Source organism: Lycium barbarum, chromosome 11 (assembly GCF_019175385.1).
Source record: "Lycium barbarum isolate Lr01 chromosome 11, ASM1917538v2, whole genome shotgun sequence".
Taxonomy (NCBI): Eukaryota; Viridiplantae; Streptophyta; class Magnoliopsida; order Solanales; family Solanaceae; genus Lycium; species Lycium barbarum.
This window is the reverse complement of record NC_083347.1, coordinates 77234475-77258509: the sequence shown is the minus strand read 5'-3', so window position 1 is coordinate 77258509 and position 24035 is coordinate 77234475. Positions and strand designations below refer to the sequence as shown.

At 37.2% G+C, this 24035-nt stretch overlaps 1 long non-coding RNA gene across 1 annotated transcript in view; it reads left to right on the top strand.

Annotated features, from left to right (window-relative positions):
* Nucleotides 1-7315: 7315 nt before the first annotated feature.
* The window catches only part of LOC132617063 (uncharacterized), a 36987-nt gene continuing 20267 nt past the window's right edge, over nt 7316-24035 (top strand). Inside the window, exons 1-4 of the long non-coding RNA XR_009573573.1 lie at nt 7316-7780; nt 15997-16045; nt 16584-16628; nt 16750-16839. This is a non-coding gene — a long non-coding RNA (uncharacterized LOC132617063). The remainder of the gene's footprint in view (nt 7781-15996; nt 16046-16583; nt 16629-16749; nt 16840-24035) is intronic.

The following is a 24035-nucleotide window of genomic DNA, read 5'->3' as shown; positions in this document are numbered from 1 at the left end:
AACAATGACGCTTAAGTTTTGTTTCAAAGTCTCAACATACGTGGATAGGAGTCTGACAATCACAACAAGGTTTGCCCTTTCGTAGAATATCTGAACGATCCCAATCTGTTAAAACACAGGTTATACGTAAGAATACCAGTCAATCGATACCCATATTTCCATATAAAATATTAAGTTCTAGAAAGTCAACCCAAAAACCCCATTCCAAACCCCGAACGTCAAAACTATAATTTCCTTGAGAAATTAGGCTCAACATGGTCAAATCCTTATTCTAAGAGGTCGTATGAATCCATTGATATCCATAGTACTATAGTTTTCTTGTGAACTCAAAAACTAACCCAAAATAGGATTCCGAGCCACGAATGGTAGAATAGGAAATTCAACCCAAAATTATTTCACCCAACATATATGGAGTCTATATCACAAAATGAACCATATCCATCATCAAATTCATGCTTATATCAAGAATTCCCAAAACACCCAAATCCCCTCCTTAATTCGTGATTTGTAACATGGAAATCCTTACTAATTAATGCTATAAAGGTAAAAAAAAAAAAAAAAAAGAGGTTAGAACTTACCCACTTGATGAATCATGCAAATCCCTTCAAAAATCTCCTTAAACCAAGGTCTCAAGCTCCAAATATGTAAATGAGGGTCTAAACTCAAAATGGGGTTTTTAATTTTGTCCAGGTATAAATCCTTCTTCGAGAACGCGAGCTAGCCTCGTGAACGTATCCATTAACCGGACCCAACCCATCACAAATGCAACAAGTTCATCATAAACGCGATGAATCAGCCAACCTGGCCTAGACCCCAAATCCCTCTATGCGAATGCGAGGCCTTCTTCATGAACGCGAAAAAGGAAACTAGAATCACCGAAACCAGATTTTCTGGTTTTTTCCAAAACTCACTTTGGTCCCCCTGGACACAAACCAAATATGCATTTCTATTATAAAACTCAGTACGAACTTGCTCGCGCACTCAAAAATTCCAAAAGAGGTCATCTTGACCCCGTGTTGACCAAGGTCAACTCCAAATCTCATAAATCTAGATTTCCAACTAGAGGACTAAAATACCATTGAGCCCCTCGAGAACCAAACTAACTACTCAACCAAGTCATAATCGACATTCCGGACGTAATGGAATTGACGAAGTTACCAAAAGGACTCATTTACTGCCGATGTTGACTTTGGTCAACCAAACACTTATGAACTTCCATAAATCCCATTTTTTTTACCCAATTCTCATCTGAATGAATTAGGAATCGCGCCACTCATCCTGACAAGTCAAATATACCATATCGAACCTAGGAAAAGGGTAAACAGTGATGCAAGAGTTAAAATAGCGTAAACGACCTAACGAATCATTACAAGAACAATACTAAACTATGTAAGAACTCCCCATAAGGAATAGCTATATGATAAAAAAGACGAAATACATAAACATGAGATTTTGTGAAGGACCCTCCATTTGTATGCTTATACTAAACTTAGTTAGTTGTGGATTCATGCCAACAAACAAAGGGAAATAGCCTTTACTTGCCTTAACGCGAAACTCGTACTACTGTCGGGGACACTCTCCTCTACACTTTGATCTGCAATGAATAATAGTAGCACTAATGTCAGGCTACGAGTGGTACGACATTCATATATCGAGCAACAAGCTCGACTTGTAAATAATCGGACACCATCTACCCTACTTCTTTTGCGTCCTCCAAGTCTACAATATTATTGACAATATATTGACCATCATCAATATCCAGGTTCAGCACTTCAACAACACAAGATCCATCTCATAATCCAATACAACAATATCCAACACTAGTCACAACTTCTAGTTGTTATTCCATACATTTGCATATAACTAATATATTTATAATTTGTACAACCTCATACACATCAAGAAGAGAGGATTCCTTACCTAATTTAGGTACAATAACGGATGAAAATGGTAGTAGCTTACCTTGGAGGAGAATCAGTTTCTCACTTGGATTCTTTAAGATTGGAGATCATCTTCTAACTTGAATTTGAAAAAGAAGAGGATCTAATCGAGGATTCTTTAGGGTTTGGGGCTTACCAGCTTAAAGGGGGCTTTTATGGCTTCTCTTAGGTTTTTCATACAATCTAAAAATGAGTGAAAGAAACTTAAATGAATCAGTCCCTTTAAGGGGTCATTTGGCTGACCCCCTCTTTACTTTTGTTTTAAGAAAAAATAGAGACCTTTCCTTTAGCAAGTAGGTGATTCACCTACTTGTCACTAACTTGCTTAGTTAGTAGGTGATACCTGCTGGTTCTTATTCTATTTAATCAGGTGCCTCATCCTCATTTGATAATTAAGACACGTGTCAAGTAGTTCAAGCAAGTAGGATGTGTTAGCAAGTAGCTCAAGCAACTAGGACGGGTAAGAAAATAGCTCATTTATTTGCCCAATATCCCATATATACTCCAAGTCACATTCACATTAACTTTCATTTAACAGATATCTATACCTGGACCTTTAGGCTGTATCACGACTTATTTTCTCACGTTCAGGTGCATTTATCGACCTCAACTTGGTTATACACATATTGAAGGTATGGGGTATTACAACTACGATGCAATCTAATGTAAAAATATGGGACGTTACATTATCCCCCCTTTAATAACATTATTCCTAGAATGTAGAGGCGTATATGAAAAGCAATAAATTCTTAAAGAATTTGTGAAAATTTTGGCAGAGTGTCCTCTGTAAACAGGACAATCCAAAACCTTCGAAATAGCCAGAAAACAACATACTTGCCTCACAGGGCCATAAAATATAACGTAACGTACTATCGGGCCTCACACGACCATCAAGCATCAAGTATAGATCATCATAAGCTATAACTCACCGCATATACAAGTAACTCTGCCTCTGGAAAAGCTATAACGCCTCAACTCTGAGTATCACCTAATCATAGAATGGGGATTAGTCTAAGGTCATATAATATGGATAAAGAAAATGTATTGTCAAATTACAGTCATGGAGAACCTTCCGTCTGAAACAATTGAGGATACTTGGATTTCATTTCCTCTTTGGCTTCCCACGTCATCTCTTCCACAGTCTTATTCATCCACTATCTCTTTAATATATAGCTTTACATAATCCTTGACCGTATAAGTAGTTTTGACTGGCCAGATATGGGCTGAATTTGGGAGTCTATCAACAATCACCCATATAGAGTCGAAGTTATGATATGAAAGGGGAAAACCTGTAATGAAATTCATGTCAATCATCTCACAATTCCACATTAGAATTGCTATATTTTGAACTAGCCCACTATGCTTCTGGTGCTCTATCTTTACTTCCTGACAATTAGGACATTGGGCTATGAATTCGGTAATGTTCTTTAAATTGCTCCACTAATCAACCCTGGATGAATCGAATAGCCAGAATAAAGTGCGAATGTTATATTTGGTGTCGAAGTCCCGCAACATCTGGAACACATAATTTACCCTGATACCTCAAGGACCCCATCTTCTATACCTCAAAGACTATCACTTTAATCGGCTGGACCTTCTCCTTAAACTGCCAAATCATAGGATCTACATACTATCATTATTCCACCTCTGCTGCTAGAGATGATACTATAGTATTCTGAATCACAATTCTGTCGTCATCTGAATCCAACAACGGGATCCTTAAACTAACTGCCTAGTATAACTCTTTGGCTAACACTCCTTCCTTAGCCCTTAAGTAAGTTATGTTGTCCATGGATCTACGGCTACGACGTCGACTAAAACATTGACCTTACCGGAATGGTACATGTCGTCGACATCGTAATCTTTCAGTAACTCAAGTCATCGTTTTTGTCACAAATCTAGTTCCTTCTACTTGAAGATATACTACAGGCTCTTATGATTTGTAAAGATGTTGACATGAATGCTTCCAAATCATATTGCATGCATAACTACGACTAACTTTAGATCATGCGTATAGTTCTTCTCATGCTTTCTCAACTACCTCGAAGCATAAGTAATTAACTTTCCCTACTCGTATTGATGCTTGAAACGTGAGTACACTAAATTATCTTAGTTTCCACGCATCTTGAAACTTCTGATATACATAATCTCAAACATAGCTCTTAATTCCAATCCTATATTCAATAGACATGATAGGTAATGAGTTACTAACTTACTCTCTCAATGATACATACAAATTGTGAAGAACTTGACGTTACAGGATAACTTTTTTGTCACATCGAATTTAGATCGCTATATTTAGACCATATTCTCCCTCTTTACCTCTTTGCTAATGTCTTCCATCAATTGCACTTTGAAAATATCCTCTTGTTCATGCTGAGCAGTGAGTTCATTACATCATGTAACTTTCAGCGGTTTGAATCGTGTACCCTCACCCTTAGTTTCCTTCACTTGCACCCTTACTCTAATAGTGTTACTTTTGAGCACTACTTTTAAACACCTGTTTATCTCATGAGAGTGGTAATCGCATGACCGCGCAACTGATACTTGATATGCTTAAATTCTATATGTAATTATGATTGTTCATCAGTCAATTACTGATTGTTCAATCAATTTACCTTCATATATCGCCTGAATAATTCTTCTTGGGGCTAGGTCCTTTCGTCTTCATTTACCCTTCATACTAGTTTTTTGAGTATCAAATGTTAGGTTGTGATTACTATTGATAAGTTGGTAGTTTACCGAATTATCTCTTCTATAATCTTAGATTTTTCTTACGTTTGTGAGAAAATAGTGCATTTAATGTCTTTTACTTCTATTTAACAAGTTTTATGTGATATATAAGTGATCAGGAAGAAACCAAGTGAAAATGAGATAAAAAGGAGCCAAATTGAAGAAAATGAGAAAAGCGGCTAGAGCTGAAATTTTGAAAATCTGAAAATTGGAGGTTATTTTTTGTCATTTTTGATTGATGAAATTGGGTAACTACCAAAGGAAGACTTGAGGAAAAATATTATCATCTTTGGCCATATTTTCAAGCTTGAGGAGCTAGGGTTCATCAACCAATATTTTGGAAGAGAAGATTGGAGCATTTAATGAGCAAACCCTTAACCCTTTCTTCAATTCCTTGTTATGTATTGAATATTTAAGTCTGTGGTATTTTATTCTTTGACTTGAATCTTGTTTATGAGAATATACATTATCAAGTGTTGGATTAAATCTCTTGTTTTGCTTATGTATTGATTGATTTTTATTTCTAATGAATTCGGTCTTTGTTTCTTTAATTAATCTTGTTCTTTAGTATTTCTTAAGGGATTAGCTAACCCTAAGACTCGCCCATTTACTTCGATTTGAGCTCGAAAGAGGAAAATTAATGTTGGGAAAGATAAATTAACAAGGATTTGGGGCTTTAAACCGCATCTAATAACTTTAGCTAGGAATAGGAAAGTCAACTTAAGATTCAATTGATTGTGCTTAATATCACACTGTAAGGCTTGAAAAATCATAGGGTGAAATTCATTGATTTGGTTAGAAGACTTTCAATGCCATTTCAGAAATCATTATTTATTAACATAGACTCGCTCTTAGTTGTAAAATCGTAAAATATGTTGGATCGTTACTTGAGAGTTCCCTGTATGCATGCTTGTGGCCATTGATCATTTTATTTGCTTTCTAGGTTAGTTTATATTTTCGCATTAGTTATAATCTCTCTAAAAATCAAACTATTATCAAGTGCTTGACTTGGTATAGAAATTGAAAATTCCTTACTTGCTTGATCGCCTAGTATATTGTTCCCTGTGGGATTCGACCCTGACTCACAGTTGGGTAAAATATATTGCATACGACCGTGTACACTTCTCTTTGAGGAGTGGATTTAGACGTCATCAATTTTGGCGCCGTTGCCGGGAACAATTTGGCGTATTTGAGTTAGTTTGGAATTTAATCTTACTTGCATTGATCCAAACTGGTGAATATTTGTGTAGTTATTTTCTTTGTCTTTGTTTATTTTCTTAGTTTTTGTAAATGGCATTGTATAATAAAAATTGGTCGGATGGTACTTCTTCATATTTTGATGACCCATGTCCTTATTATGGAGGACCACACTTATGGGAAAATTAGTTGAATTCTCCCGGGGGTGGATTGTGCTCACAATCTCAAACCTGTGAGTGGAGTATTTGTGATCGGGTGGTTAAAATGGTAATTGGGCCAATTGTGCTTATTGGTCCTTCCCTTCCTCGAACCCCTACTATTACGATTCTACGTTTGATTTGGATGATGATAGGGATATGGAAGTGGAAGAAGTTCCAAATGCTCAAAATGAGAAGATGATGCTCATGTTGGAGACCATTTTTGAAAAGGTGGAAAAACAGAACTTAGCATTCAAGGACTTGAGGCAAGCACAAAATTACTTGAGTCAAGCAATTAATTGCAATGACAAACCTATTCACACCTTGGAGGATCAAATGAAATCATTGGTTGAGGCTCATAATGCTCAACAACTTGAGGGTTTTGAAAGTGGACAAAAAAGTATCCAAAACATGGATTTCTCTATGAGTGGATTTTTACAAGCTTCGAATGACTCTCAACTTGAAGAAAGCCTTGACAGAGTGGCAATTGTGAGCCAAGATTGGCTAATGAATCAAGCTCACCAACTTGGAGTCTATGGGATCACCGTGAAGACATTTCATGGATGATGGAAGAATTTACAAATATGCATGTCGAGCAAAGTCAAGAAGTGGAGCTACTTGAAATTGCTAGCCGGAAATTGGAGGCTGAATTAAATACAAAAATTGAGGCATATGATGCTCAATATCAAAATGCAATGGATAGTAGTTTTGAGTTGATGTCCAATGAAGAAGATGTCAAAATTGATTTTGAAGAGCTAATTGTGGAATGCCAACCAACCGACTCAATTTTAATGAAGGATGCCAAGATTGAAGAAATGATACTAGAGTTACATAAAAAATTTCACGAAATGGTTTTTGAAGACTCTAGTTCATTTTTGGGTGAGCATGTCAAAGATGATGCAAATTTCGAATTTGGGCACATTGAATCACGTTCCAACCATTTTTCAACATTGTGCTTGGTTGATGATATGGAAGTTCAGCTAACCGAGTCTATGGAGGATTGTGGAGATGAAGAAGAAAGCGTTTTTAGTTTGAAATATATCATGCCAAGAAGACAAAATGACATCCCTCACAAGAAGGCCAAAAAGTGTAAAATTCAATACTTGAGGGTTGGCCTCTTTGCTTTCCTACCACCGCCTCACATACATCATCGGAATCTTGATTAAAAATTGAGGCAAAAATGTATATGCTCCAACTGGAGGGAAAAGTGTTAAAGTTAACTCACTTCGTACCATAACGTTAAACACAACGCTTCATGGGAGGGAACCCATATTTTCTTAATTTTTTTTATTTCAATTTCACAAATTTAAATTTTTAGATAAGTTTATTTTATTATTTTTAAACATTGTACCAAATTTTACAGTTTTTGGAATTGTTTTGGACAGACTGAGTATGTTGGATGGACTGAAATACAGGGCAAAAGCAGTGTTGGAAAACTGCTGCTGAGCCATTGGAATTGAGAAAGTTGAAATATACAGAGTTGAGATTTTTCAAAGATTAGGCCTTGGAGCTGTTGGAGGAGTACATGTTCAAGACAAAGGAGATTATTTTTCTTTAGTTCCAGCAAATTGGAGAAAAAAGTGCATATGCCCAGGTAAGAGACTTTCTTCTTTGAAAACAAAATGTTCCCCTTTATTTTTCCCTTTACAAAACATTGCCCGCACAATCCCACCTTCTCTAGACATGCACTGCTTCCAGAAACACAACAACCAGGTAACAATTCCCTTTCTCCTCTTCTCTTCTCTACATTTTCGTTTTCTCTCTCCTCTCAAATTCTTTTGTTTGGCAGATTTTTTTTTTCTCTTCTTTCATTGGTTTGTTTGATGTGGAGTTTGGGGAACAATTTATGCAATTCTGATGTTGTCGGACGATTGAGATGTAGTTGTGCTTCTTTGAACTATAAATCCCACTTTTGGGAGGGTATTCAATTGCCCCAAGGTTACAAAGAACTTGGTTAAAGTGGCGCACTCAATCTGTTCGACAAATTTCCTGACAGACAACTTAATTCGCCGGTGAAGTCTGAGTAATCGAGCAACATTAGGAGATCCGTAGAAGTCAGTTTTGGTGTGTGGTTCGGGTACATCAGTAGAATTTAAACATGAAAAGAAAGTGATGCACTGTGAATCTGGTTTCTGAAGTTCTTTAGCATGGTTTCTGAAATCTTGATCATAATGTGGAATATTCTAATTTTTCTTTCACTAAATTTTGATTCAATATGGTTGGTATAGTTCATTTCGGATTCTATGATAACATTTTTGGAGCGTGACTGATTTCTGTGGCTCCCAAGAGCTCCCTGGAGCAATCTTGCACACACTTTAAACAATCATAGCAGAACTGGTATTTCTTTTGGAGTTTCCACGTCTCTGGATGAAAATAACATTCTTTTCTGCAGAAATAGTCTTTTTGATTGACTTGACATTATTTCGGGTAGCAAGAAATTCTTTTGAGCCAGTGTTTTTAGGTCTAAATTATCGCATACGGGCTGTCCTAATAAATTGTCTTCACTGTGCATAGAACTTGTGCATTATTGATCATGAAGATGTTGTGAGTCCTGGGATGGCAGTGATGCTAAATTGTGGCAGACACAATACTTTTTGATGTTTGGCCTCTAGTTCACTTGGAACAACTCAAGGAGAAGTGAAAGATATTTTCCCCCTTATGCTCTAGCTTAACAACACCATCTTTTCAGAAAGTCCCTCTTAGCTTTTGCTTTTATTATATAGTTACATTGAGGACAATGCAACATTTTTAGTTGGGGGTGGCTCATTTATTTGCGATGATATATGGTGGTTGACAAATTTTATGGATTTGGTAGATTAACTCTTTTGTTTTTGAATTTTGATAAATTTTATTAGTAATATATGCTAGTTTTTATTTGTTTTTATATGCCTATATTTCTTTGTGTATTAGTAATATCCTTGGCTTTTCTTTGTCTTGATTCTTTTCCCGAGGATGCTAATGTCTTTCGAACCCGGTGTTTTTAGGTAGTTTTGAGTCGGCTTGTCCCTATGATAGATAGTTGGGCACTTTCTCAAGGGAAATAAGCCTTGTAGGTTAGGTGTAGGAGTGAGTTTTAGGTAGGAGTAAAAATGGTGTTGGGATGTGATATTTTGCCTCTTGGCTTGCTCGGTACCAACTTATGTAAACCTTGGCATATGAATTCTTGATTTTTGAAAAAGAAAAATGATTGAAGTAAGGATTCTTGTTGTGACTTTTAGACTCAATATTTGGCTCTTACTTTCATTAGTCTCTTTTGGCTGTGAGTGACTTTTTGAGTTCATTTGTTTCAATTGGTTTGGATACATATTCTACTTGGGTTTTCATGTGCCATGTGTGGTGAGGTTTTTGTGGGTTCTTTTACATTATTTGTGGTTTAGAACTTACCCGAAATGAGTTTCAAGGAGAAATCCTAGACTACACTTGGTTTGAAACATAATGTTAGGCCTTCCTTGAACCGTATTTGTGCCTTAAATTTCTTATCCTTGCATATTTTCCCTAGTTAACCACTTTTGAGCCTTTAACCTTTTCTTTGGCAACCATGTTACAAGCTTTAACCTTTTGTTCTTTATTGACCTATCTTTTGGTATCCTACCTCCCTAACAACAACAACAACAAAAACGTACCCAGTGAAATCCCACAATGTGGGGTCTAGGGAGGGTAAAGTGTACACAAACCTTACTCCTATAATGTAGGGAGGTTGTTTTCGAAAGGCCCTCGGCTCAAAAGAAAGCTTGGCAAAAAAGGTCGGATAAGGACAAGCAATTCAAAGCAATATGAAAATGAAATATTGCAAGATCAAATACCATGAAATACAATCTAGAAAAAGGAACAGATAAATAAAATAGTCGAAGAACAAGAAATAACAGATAATAGCAGAAAATCAAGGACAAGAAACTATAGGGCAAAACTGAGAATACTAAGTAGAAAGTGCAAACATAGGCTAAAAGCCTAAGTTTGGGGGTGATGGTTGCAAAAACTTGTGATGAGGGAGCTACTTTAAAGGTGAAAACATAAAAGTAGTAGAATAGAAAAGGAAAAAAAATTGGAAACTTCCATATTATTTTGAAAAAGAAAAAAAAAAGGAAGGAATAATAAAGAGTTGTGAATAAAGGGAAGACTAGCTGGTAAACGAAAAATGAAGAAAAGCGTGGAAAAGTTTGAAAGGAAGTGTTCTTTGATTGTTGCAAATTGTAAAGCTTTGGGAGGTTTTGAGTCACTCTTACCCAAATTGTGTCCTTCCTTAACCAAAAGCCTACATTACAACCCATTAATTCCTAATTGATTTTGAACCAAGTGTGTCTACATTAGTGGAGAAATACATGAAGGCCAAGCCTATGGTACTACTTGTGTGCATTTGAACATCTTTGTGTGAGCGAGAGCGAATTCTTTCCATTTAATGTCTCATTTGTTTTGAATTGCATTTTATGAATGTGGGATCTCTCTTGATTGTGAAGGCACATGAAAATGTGAGTTGTGAATGTGTTTCATTTTTCAATTGGGATGAAGGAACAAAGAAAAGGAATATTTGTGATAATTAGGCAACTTTTGAAGCTTCGATGTCATGACTTGGTTGCTGCTTTGATTAGTTTGGTGTTTGAGCATTTGAAGTAAAAAAAAAAACAATTTTTTGAGAAGTTGGTGATTCATATGCTTTGGATTAATTGTTGGTACCAATCAAAGTCATGTGTTTGTGCTTAAAGTAGACTTTTTGACTTGGTATGATGTTGGTGCACTTTTGAATGAAGTCCTTTGAAGGAATTTGTATGATTTGATTTGCTCGAGGACAAGCAATAGTTTATGTTTGGGGGTTTGATAAGTTGATAGTTTACCGAATTATCTCTTCTTTAATCTTAGATTTTTGTTATGTTTGTGAGAAAATAGTGCATTTAAGCCAAATTGAAGAAAATGAGAAAAGTGGCTAGAAGTACAAAAGTGGCCAAAACTGAAATTTTGAAAATCTGAAAATTGGAGGTTATTTTTTTGTCATTTTTGATTGAGAAAATTGGGTAACTACAAAAGGAAGACTTGAGGGGAAATATTATTATCTTTGGCCATATTTTCAAGCTTGAGGAGCTAGAGTTCATCGACCAACACTTTGAAAGAGAAGATTGGAGCACTTTAATGAGCAAACTCTTAACCCTTTCTTTAATTCCTTGTTATGTATTGAATATTTAAGTGTGTGGTATTTTATTCTTTCACTTGAATCTTGTTTATGAGAATACACATTATCAAGTGTTGAATTAAATCTCTTGTTTTGCTTATGTATTGATTGATTTTTATTTCTAATGAATTGGGTCTTTGTTTCTTTAATTAATCTTGTTCTTTAGTAGTTCTTAAGGGATTAGCTAACCCTAAGACTCGCCCATTTACTTCGATTTGAGCTTGAAAAAGGAAAATTAAGGTTGGGAAAGATAAATTAACAAGGATTTGGGGCTTTAAACCGCATCTAATAACTTTTGCTGGGAATAAGAAAGTTAACTTAAGATTCAATTGATTGTGCTTAATATCACACTCTAAGGCTTGGAAAAGCTTAGAGTGAAATTCTTTGATTTGGTTGGAGGACTTTAAATGAGATTTAATTTAACATAGACTCACTCTTAGTTATAAAATCGTAAAATATGTAGGATCGTTACTTGAGAGTTCCTTGTATCCATGCTTGTGGCCACTTTCTAGTTTAGTTTATATTTTCGCATTATTTATAATTTCTGTGAAAAAATCAAAATATTGTCATGTGTTTGACTTAGTGTAGAAAGTGAAAATTTCTTACTTGCTTGATCGCCTAGTATATTGTTCCCTATGGGATTTGACCCCGACTCATAGTTGGGTAAAATATATTGCATACTACCGTGTACACTTTCTCTTTGAGGAGTGGATTTGGAAGTCACTTACTATCACTTGGCACCTCTAGCCAGTAGGTCATTATTGTCTCTTCCCTACCATTTTTACTTACGGATGGTTCTCGAGTCTCGACGCATCTATGAAATCTAAGTAATTACACTCTTATTCGTCTCAACCTTCTGTGTAATTACACTCTCATTCATCTCACCATTATGTCATCATTCTTCTTCCCACTGTATCACTAAGCAAAACGCATGATTCTGCCTCCATATCTATTGTTCTATCTCCCCCTTTAGGAGAATAACTAACATTTTATGATCTAAGAGTCCACTCCTGTAGAGGTCAAATTGTTACCTCTTCACCTCTTGCAATTCTTCGTACCTCGTACTTGCCTAGGGTGGTCTTTTCTTACTAAAGGCAACTGGATCACTTCATAACTGGCATGCTCAATCTTGATGAGTTCAACTTTGCTTCTGAGGTTTGTCTTAAAGAGACCTCTCTCTCAATAACCCTCACAGGTTGTTCCACTATTGTTCATCCTTTTACTACCTAATCTTTCACCTGCAAAAATAACAATGCCAACTATTATAGAAATCCTTCGAGTTTCTAACTCGCATTTGGTTTCTTTTAGTTACTACCCAATCCCGATATCTCTTAATCCCTGGGATAATTTGATCTTCTAATAACTCTTATTAAAGTCGCCAATTCACTCCTCGTAATGAAGACATGGTCTTATGACTTATATCTCTTTATAATTAAAAAAACTTGCTTTCTCTTGCCTTTTCTTCTACTGGACTACGAGCCTTGTCATTCTATCATACATTAATTTATGGCATTTCATCATTCCTCGTATCTACTCATAATGTTTTACTTATCCTTCCACCAATATCTTACTAACATTATCATCTCTTACCTTATTCAGGAGAACTCTAGCGAGACATCCTTACGCTTCTAGCTCTCGTTGCTATATCCGGCTTTATTCTTTGGTCGCTTAATATTTCTTCTTCACTGTAAACATAAACCACTGTGAGGTGAATACTTATCCCATATACAAGGATTTAAATACTTCAACTTCAAATTTTCTAAACACACGAGAAGTCGTATCCGATTACTCAATTCTAGGGCACACAACCTATGTGCCTCATAAAGAGGAACTATCAGCATGTTCGTAGTACCATTCAATAATGTCGTCTAGTTCTAACAATTTTTCCCTTGCCATGGATTGCTCTATCCCCCACTAGATCTTGAAATTCAATTCTTTTTCCTCGGCGATGTCTGTTGGTACCTACAATTTGTTAGATGGAATGGAGACTACTAACTATACCTCTATTACTGTTGAAAATGCAATCATGACGCTTGTGTTCCTCTGTCTGAATTCCAACTACTTTACAATCTTCTCTACTTAGGTACCTCGTACCTTCTTCACCTTAACTCTTTTACCTTCTGAAACTCGTACTTTTACCTCCTGATGCTCTCATAGTCTTTTACCTATACGAGTGACATAGATATTACGCCTTAAGGCTCTTAGCATAATTTGCACACCTGGTACACACATGATCTTATATGGCCACACGTTTTCTTATCACAACACTAGTTAAAATCGAGCCCCTATGACTCTGCTCTATTGCATGATCTGGAGTAAGAAAGAAGGGTATCAATCCTAAATGCCTTGTAGCTTCTTGTTTATAGAATGTGGTGCACAACACACTTATAAATAAGATTTTACTAGACACTACTTGTAGACTCCCTAGGACAGATCTGCTCTGATACAAAGTTTGTCACCCCCCAACCTGGGGAGGCGTGGTCGGCATTTGGTGCCTTACTTGACCCTGAGTGTACAATTCTATAACTCATAGACTCTGGATACAAACAATCTATCTAGGCCGACAAGGCCAATCCATAAAACAATCAACATCATCTTAGGCCGACAAGGTTGTATGCAAAATGATTTGTAAATGACAATTTTCTCAACTGACATGGGACAACCTCCAAATATTATATATACGGGCCGACAAGGCCACCATTAGCATCTACAAACAACAAACCCGAAATAAATCTACACAAGGGCCGACAAGGCCACCATGTTGGGAAAATGAACATACAGGACATATTGACAAGCCTCTAGGGATAACATAACTATATTGTGGTCGGCATAGGGCCCCGGCCTACACATCATGTTTATATATACAATAGAACTTCAAAACTCTAGAGCTGGTAACACCAGATGAAATGGAGCTTAACAATTAAGCTGGAACTCGGCAACGTTTACTTAGGAGGCCAGTCTACATGTCTGCCAAGACCTACAAGCATAAAATGCAGCGCCCCCGACAAAAGGGATGTCAGTATGAAATAATGTACCAAGTATATAAGGTAATTGAATAACTTAAATTGAAACTGAACGGATATGCATAATATACTGAATGAAATCTGAGGAGTCAATGATAATCTGGGGCATACTTACCTATCTCTGACTCATATCATATAAGTAATAATATAATGAACTACTCAACACAAATATAGGGCTCGACATGTCTCTGTATTACCCCGTAGGTAATGGCACGCATATGTATAACACGGTAGGCATAGCACACATATATATAGTCTCGAAGGCAAAGGGCGCATCTGCATATCTCTGAAGACACATTATAACATTATCTAGCCTCGAAGGCAAATAGTAATACTGTAAATGACATAAGTATGCTCTCTAATTCTCCACCAAAATGGAAAATTACTAAACTTGGCAGGAATTCTCAGTAAGGGAAACTACGTCATCAAGAAGATGAAATACATAAACATGACATTTCTGTGAAGGACACTCCTTATGTACGTTTATACGAAACTTAGTTAGTTGTGGATTCGTTCCAACAAAGAAAGGGAAATAGCCTTTATATACCTTAACACAAAGCTCGTACTATTATCGGGAAAAATCTCCTCTACGCGTCAATCTACAATAAATAATAGTAGCACTAAAGTCAAGCTACAAATGATACAACACTTATATATCGAGCAACAAGCTTAATGCTACACCTCGAAAATGTTCACGTCGTAAGTAAGCTAACGTAAGCTCGGAGAGGTTACGGAACATTTATAAGGTTAAGGAAGACTTTTAACAAGTGGTAAGCAAGCGTCTAAAGGTTCCGGGATCAAGCGAATCAAAGGAATTAAGTTTGTCGAAACTTTGGGAAAACATGGCAGAATTCTGGACAGGAAATTTTGGTCCAACTTGAGAGAGGTATATTTCCTAGCATAGGAGGAGTTATGGAATGTATAACCTATGTAAGTTCAGTGAGTCTTCTTTTAATGTAACTGACATATCACAAATCTGAGAAGTATGGGATAAAGTACGGCCCGTACAAAAATGTACGTCCAGTACATTTTGGCCGTACTTTACCAGAATTTTCCAGAAAGTTGAATTTTGGCCTTCAAAGTACGGGCTGAAAGTACTGGACGTAGATTGAAGTACGGCCCGTACATTTTGGCTGGACTTTATGTCGGTGGAAACTTTTTCTTGGCCTATAAATAGATTCCCACGACTTCGACCTCAATTTTTCACCAAAATATAACCTTAGTGACCCTCTAAGATCTCTCCATCATTCATATACATCTCAAATAATTTTAAGTGAAGATCAAGCTCTAAATCCTTAACTAGTTCATAAAAAGTGATATTTCTTGATGACACTTGGAGTTGAGATGAATTTGGTCTTGAAGTAAGTTGTGTGTGGCTAAAGTTCTTCAAGTATAAGGTATGTTTTTCATCTTGTGTCTTATGCTAAGTTTATTTGAAGGTTAAACAAGTCTTATATGTGAAAGGAGTTATGAAGAAAAAGTCATAAAATGTTGTGTTGTAGTTGTTGACTATGGACTGAATTTGGACGGTAGTTTTGGATTGATTTGAGTTTAGTATGAATGTAATCTCTTGGCTATGTTATTTTTGATGTTGCTATTGATGTTTGGGAGTTGATTTGGAGATGGATGGAAGTATGTAATATAAGGGAAATGTTGCCCAAATTTCGTTAGCTCATCTAATACTTTAGTTTGATCTTGTAAGCATTTCAATGACTTAACCTTAGTATGAATCATCTTGAATGTAGATTTGCAAGCTCGGGAGGATAGATGTTGAGTAGTTAAATAGACGACGAGGTATGTTAAGGCTGTCCCTTTTCTTTCTCTTGGCCTGATCATAGTGATACGAGCATATACGTATGATATTCATAATGATTCTACTCTTAGAATCATTAGGAGCTTAAGTTCTTGACCTCCTTATGATGATGTTATTGACTCTACCTCATGACTATTATCCATCTCATGATTATTGATCTTGTTTCATCATTATTGATCCGGTCTTATGTTTATTGATCTTGCGTTATGATCATTGATTCTTCAAAATAAGTTATGATGATGATGTTAGTTCCATATTGGTAATCATAAGTATAACAACCTTAAGTCACTCCGATAGATTCATAGCATTTCTTTGAGCTCTCATGCATGCTTTATATATATATATATATATATATATATACATATATAACTATTTTATCACACCGAGCCGCCCTATAGTCGGCCGGGTACGGCACCTATTGTCCACACCACTGCAGTTGGGTACGGTTAACACCGAGCCTATTATGGCTGGGTACGGTATTATGATATATGTATGTATGAAAAAGGTTTTTTTGAACAGGAAAGCATGCATGTCATCCGCCTTAAGAGGCATCCAGATGTACAGGTTGTTCTCTATTATCTCATGTAATTCCATATTTTGTTATGTTGTTCTTCATGCCTTGCATACTCAGTACATTACTCGTATTGACGTTCTTTGTTTTTGGATGCTGCGTTCATGCCCGAAGGTAGACCGGGAGACGGTTCAGATCCTTAGGCTACCTTCTCAGCGCTTGTATAGGAGCACTCCACTTGTTTCGGAGTTGCAGTTCAGCTTGGTATGATTCTTTTGTGTACATTTAGGCATAGCCGGGTCCTGTCCCGTCCTTATTATGTTATGCACTCCAGTAGAGGCTCGTAGACAGTTATGCATAGCTAGAGATTCCATGACCTTCTCGATCCATATTTTGTTGTATCATTATATTTTGATAGCTTTGATGGCTTGTATACTTGGGTTGAGCTTGATGGCATATATACATATCTTCTGGGTTTCCGTCCCTTACAGTTTATGTTATCTCTTAGTTAGCATTATGGTCCACTCAGGTATGATTATGTGATGCATATATGTCTTATAGTGCTCGGTGGGTTAGCTCCAGGTGCCCGTCATGGCCCTCCGGTTGGGTCATGATACTTGACTCTTAAATAATCCGATAACATCTCTGTTACGTCCCATACTTTATACGTTAAGTTCATCATAAGAAAATTGGCGTAAGCCCGGGAATAAGATTATCTTTGATGTTATAAGTGAATCAACCATGTTAATCGTAAGGGTTACAAAGGTTTCAAATCATGTTCAGTAGGTAATTGAGGGCTTAAAAGTTAAACAAATCGAAGAGAAGATACTTCATCAAAGTTTGACAAGATGGCATGTCTTATGGTGGAAAGTACGATCTGTAGAAGTGATGTACGGACGGTATATTTTGTAATCAAACCGTAGAATCATTCAGAGAGCTGGGCGTGATATACAGACCATATATCACTTCCACAGTTCACATATTCCACCGTATATTTAAGGCGGTGGAAGTTTCTAAACATATACAAAATGGTGGGACTTGATTCTTTCCTCATTTCTCACCCATTTCATGTTACACCCCGTACGTCGAAAAATCACTTATCAAATTTGAAACATAAGTACGTTGAGTTATGGTTAAGTAAAACCACTTTGGAATATAAAGAGTAAGCATTATTAAGTATATTTAATGAGTGAAGGATGTATACAAGGTATATTGGATGGTTTTATAACAAAATGAGTGGAAGAAATGAAGTAGTACGACTTTGGAGAAAGGATGGGCAAAGTTTCGTGTGAAAATTTTGGTCCAACTTGAGGGAAGAATATCTCTTAGCATATGAAGTGTTTTAAAGTGAAACAAAAGCCTGAAATGAATTTTGTAGAGTCTAGTTTGCAATGCAATAAACCCCTCATTAATAGGATATCGGAGTAGAGAATTATCGACGTTACAAGTTCGGCTGATAGAGCAGAAATGCATGCTACAGTAACTGCTACAATACCGACCTGCCACAGTACTGCTACAGTGACCCCCGAATTTGAACTTTATAAAAGGGGCAAAACCCCATTTTTTTCACCAAAAAAAATAAGATTTTAGAGCAGCAACACAAAGGGAAATTATGTCATAAAAAAGTTGAGGGTTTGAAGTGATTTTGGTTAATCGAGGCTCGGGTAGCGTATAATTGTGATTCTAGTATTGTTTTGCGGAGGATTGTTTTCTTGGATTCAAGGTGGACGTTGAAGGTATTGCTGTTTGAAAAAGAATAAGGTATGAATCTCTTTCTATTTACGTTAATACTGGTTTATTCTCGAAGACAAAGTCGTTAAATAATTGTATAGTAAGTTGGTTAGTTATAGAAGTTGAAAAACAGCGTGTAGGCTATTTATGGCACATGTTGGTGTTGAAAGTGATGTTAATGTTTGTATTGATATTGTTGTTGTTGGATGCTGAATTACGATTTTGGGCTAGGCATATAAATAGAGGAGATGCTGCTGAAATTTTAGCAGATTGTAGAAAGATTTATTTGAAGGCTTAGGATAAGTATATATGCCAAACCCATCGACAAACATCTGTGGTCGTCCACTTCTTTCACTTGAGCACCTAAAGTGGCCCTTGTTCCATTTAGACACTTCAGGTGGGCCATTCATATTCCACTTAGACACTTTTTTTACCGTTATCGGAGCAAAACCAACACCAGTCGTCTCCCACGTGGATTAAGTGGCCAATCAAATTGTGCCAGCTCATTTAAATTGTACCAACTCAATTAAATTGTGCCAACTCATTGTAATTGTAAATTCACTAATTTGTAAATTCGTGGAGTTTTGACGGTTAAAAATTGGGGCTTTTGGGTTGGTTCGATGTGCAATGAGGTGGCGGCCCCTTTGGTGTTGGTTTTGCTCCGATAACAGTGCAAAAAGTGTCTAAGTGAAATAGGAATGACCCACTTGAAGTGTTTAAATAGAACAAGGGTCACTTTAGGTGCTCAAGTGAAAGAAGTGGACGACCACATGTGTTTGTCGATGGGTTTGGCCAAGTATATAACAATGGACCTAATTATAGCACCAATGGTCTTATATGTCGATTGCAAGATCGGAAATAGGTGGAAGAGCCGAGACGTGAATTTTCAGGTATGTTAAGGCTAGTCCCTTTCTTTTAAAGGCATGATCCCTTTCTCATGAATCCAATAGATGTTTTTCAAATGTCCCATGATCCCTTTCTGTGAATCCATAAATGTTTTCCAAGAATGTTCTTATTCTCAAAAGCTAGAGATTCATAAATCATAGAGTTCTTATGATGCTAAAGATGAGCATGTTTTATGATGACGATGATTCTATTTCTAGAAATTCCTATGTTATAATTCTCTACATATTGTCATAACCTCCTTACTTCCACAAGTTAGAAGTTCATGATTCAAAGGCATGACTCCTTTCCTGATAATCCATAAATGCTTTCCAAAATGTTCGTATTTACCAAATCAGAGATTTATGATTCCGTAAGCTCTTATGACAACAAGGATGGACATGTTTTTACAATGACAACGATGGTGTCAAAGATGAGAATATTTCTATGACGATTATGATGATGATGATTTCATGTTTAAAAATCCCAAGCTTATGATTTCAATGTGAATATGAGAATGTTGAGCTATTTCTTGATTTTCTCAATTTTATTCATTGTTGATGAATCTCATCTCATGTTATTCGTTCCTCCGAGGTGAGAAATAGTGATGATGAATATTCCATAATATAGTCGGAGGTTACCGACCTTACGTCACTCCGATAGAGTTACAGTTTTTACTTGAGCTCCTATGCATGTTTCATGTTAGGTATATGATGATGATTACACCATGCCTAGATGTCCGGGCAGCACCGCTAAAGCGGGCTGCTTATACACCGTGACTATATGGCACGGGCAGCACCACTAGTGGGCGGCGTGGGATAATTAACCCGAACGCGGGCTAATGATGTTATTTTATTCGGAAAGTTTATGTATGTATGTGTGATATGTTTTATAGGTAAAAGTGAGCATCCATGATTCCGCCGCAAGAGGCGAGCAGTTACAGTTATACTTTCTGCTTATGTCTTCTATATTTCCTTATTATGTTATCATATATGCCTTACATCCTAAGTACTCTGTTCGTACTGATGTCCCTTCTTGTGGATGCTGCGTTCATGCCCGCTGGTAAATAGGTAGACGCGCCTGATCTCTAGAGGCTCCATTAGTGACACCTTGGAAGAGCTCCAGTTGTTCCGGGGCTACAACTTATTGGTACTACTCTTGTGTATATATTTGGGCACGGTGAAATCTTGCCCCGTCCTCGTGGATTTATGTATCTTATTTAGAGGCTCGTAGACAAGCATATGTGGTTAGATGTTCCTTGACTTTATCAGTTATTAGTGTTGTAAAATATTTTGGTAAGACTTGTCGACATAAGCTTATGAATGTTGCCATTGATGACTGGATTAAGTCGGATATACATACGTTATTCGTGTGGCCCACCTAGTAGCGAGAATGGAATGTTAGACCAGTAGTGCTTGGTATATTAGTACTGGGTACCCGTCATGGCCTCTAGTGGAGTCGTGACAAAAGTGGTATCAGAGCAGTTCGTCCTCGGATATGTCTACGGGTCGTGTCCGGTAAAGTCCTGTTTATGGGTGTGAAGCGCGCCACACTTATAAACAAGAGGCTGTGGGGCATTTAGGAATGACTGGCCTTCTTTCTTATCTTAGATCGTACGATAGAGCCATGTTATCATGTTCTCCCCCTTTCCTAATCGTGTGTTATGATTCCAGCAATGCCTGTGAAAAGGAAAGCTACGGTGGCCCAGAAGGGCAAGACGGTGGTCGAAAAAAGAGCTACATGGGAGCCACTGGCACAAGTAGAAGAGGGTGAGTCTTATAACGAGGTTCCCTCTCGGACCTCTCATACTCCACCCTTGTTAGTGGAGCAGGAAAATGCTTCAGCTCCAACTCCAGTACCTCCAGTTCCACCGCCAGAAGCTCCGGGCCAGCGGATGACAGAAGCTATTTAGTTGCTGACCAGTTGTGCGGGCCAAGGTGATAGGGCGGTGAGTGCAAGAGCCCGTGATTTTATCAGTCTGAATCCTCCAGAATTCTACGGGTCGAAACTAGATGAAGACCCGCAAAGCTTTATAGATGAGATGCTGAGGACGCTACGGATAATGCATGGTTCGAATATTGAGTCAGTAGAACTGGCTTTGTATAGATTGCGGGATGTGGTTGTCCATTGGTATAACACTTGGATATCTTCGCGAGGAGAAAATGCACCTCCCCCAGCTTGACCAGAGTTCACAGACGCCTTTCTGTAACATTATCTACCACCGGAGGCTCAACGGGCCCATTTTGATAAGTGGGACTGAAGAGCAGTAACAACGAACAAGGATGTAAATTGGGAAAGAATAAGCAGGATTTGGCAAAAGATGCTACAGAGTTTCTGATGTTTGAGGGACATCCGAAGAAATGAATGTATAGTCTTAATAACATGCCACACTACCTCGGAAATGGAGAAGTCCTTCCAAAAAGATAACTCAAAGATGGCACGGATGTGCACTTCTGAAAGGATATTCCATGAACTCCAGGGCTAGTGTTATTAAGTGACAAGTGAAGAAGAGCATCTAGGAGTAAAGGAACTTAAAACCCCTGAGAATGGAAGTAAGAAGGGTGCACTAACAAATTGATTAAAGAAAATCGGGTAATCACCAAGAACAAGTGAGAGGATAATAAGTTAATAAAGCTGACCAAGAGGCAATATATCAGTGGTATAGGATAAGAACCTCTGTAAAAAGTATAGAGATTTGATCATAAAGAAGATAGACAGATACAACGGGAATATTTATAAAAATGAACCGGCCATAGCGGCGGAAAGAAAGAAGAAGGCTTGACCAAGAGAAAAAGAGAAAGAGTGTACCTTCTAAGGATTTTATGTTAAGAACTAGAAGCGACAAGACACTGGAAGAACTATAACGCATAGTTATGATGCAAATAAGTAGTTAAGGAGAATTATGGACAAATGAGTTAAGCGGATGAAGGGACGAGTCATGGAAATGAGAGGTGTGGAATGTTAACTTTTAACGGTATAAAATAAGCGTAAATCGGAATTGGGAACCCAGGGCAAGAAGAATTTTAAGGGTGTTAAGGAGATAGTCGTGAAGAAGAAGAAGAGAAGGGAGGCTAGGGTTAAAGAAGCGAGGGTATAATCAAATATTCCACGAAGAGGTTTAATGAGATCCGCTGTTCCCTTTAATTCATTAACCAAGGAATTATTAGTCATGAAAGATAGAAGTGAAAAGACGATAAAGGAGGCACCCGTATTGGATCTGATATGTATGAGCATTTTGATATGATACAAGGCTTCAACTAGCAGAACGGGAAATAAGTCAAACCATGTGATGAAAGGAACTCCGGCATTATAAGGAACCGAGGGGTAGAAAGATCGTTAAGGTCGGCCAGGTGATTATAAAAAATGATTAATATTCAAAGGTTACTGGTGTATAAGAACGTCCTTAAAAAAAAAGAGTATTCACAGGATGGCGAGTAGCCATGACATAGTAAGGCAAGATTACTGTAACGGAGACTGAACGAGAACGGGATACTAGTTGATTTCTTATTATGTACACCAGAAAAAAAGAGCTCCAGCCAGAGACATCATTATCCTCTGGTATATGATGCTTCTTTGAATGATTTCTTGATCGTGTGTGGCCAATACGGGTATTGATGTTGTAGCCCTGCGAGGCATTGTATATTTTGGGTTGTTGTGACAGGATGGTAGTGGTACAATTATAGGGGAAATTCTTGCAAATGTTTTGTAAAAATCCCTAAGAGCTCAACATTCGAAGACGAATATTTCTAAAGGGGGGAGGGTGTCCCGTACTTTGAAGAAGCACTTATCAAATTTGAAACATAAGTACGTTGATTTATGGTTAAGTAAAAAAGTATATTTAATGAGTGAAGGATGTATATAAGGTATACCGAAAGGTTTTATAAGGAAATGAGTGGAAGAAATGGAGTAGTACGACTTTGGAGAAAGGAGGAGAAAAGTTTCGTGTGAAAATTTTGGTCCAAATTGAGGGCAGAATATCTCCTAGCACATGAAGTGTTTTGAAGTGAAACAAAAGCCTTAAATTAATTTTGTCGAGTCTAGTTTTCAATGCAACAAACCACTCATCGATAGGACATCGGAGTAGAGAATTATGGACGTTACAAGTTCGGCTGACACACCAGAAACGCATGCTACAGTACCGACCTGCCACAGTACTGCTACAGTACTGCTATAGTGACCCGACCCGAATTTGAACTTTATAAAAGAGGAAAACCCCATTTTTTTACCCAAAAAAAAAAAGATTTTAGAGCAGCTACACAAAGGGAAATTATGTTATAAAAAAGTTGAGGGTTTGAAGTGATTTTCATTAATTGAGGCTCGAGTAGCGTATAGTTGTGATTCTAGTATTGTTTTGCGGAGGAATTTTGCTTGGATTCAAGGTGGACGTTGAAGGTATTGCTATTTGAAAAAGAATAAGGTGTGAATCTCTTTCTATTTACGTTAATATCGGTTTATTCTCGGAGACAAAGTCGTTAAATAATTGTATAGTAAGTTGGTTAGTTATGGAAGTTGGAAAACAGTGTGTGGGCTGTTTTATGGCACATGTAGAAGTTGAAAGAGATTTTGTTAATGTTGGTATTGATATTGTTGTTGTTGGTTGCTGAATTACGATTTTGGGCTGGGCATATAAATAGAAGAGATGTTGCCGAAATTTCAACAGATTCTAGAAATATTTATTTGAAGGCTTAGGATAAGTATATAACAATGGACCAAATTATAGCACAAATGGTCTTATATGTATATTGCATGACCGGAAATAGGTGGAAGAGCCGAGACGTGAATTTTCATGTATGTTAAGGCTAGTCCCTTTCTTTAAAGGCATGATTCCTTTCTCGTGAATCCAATAG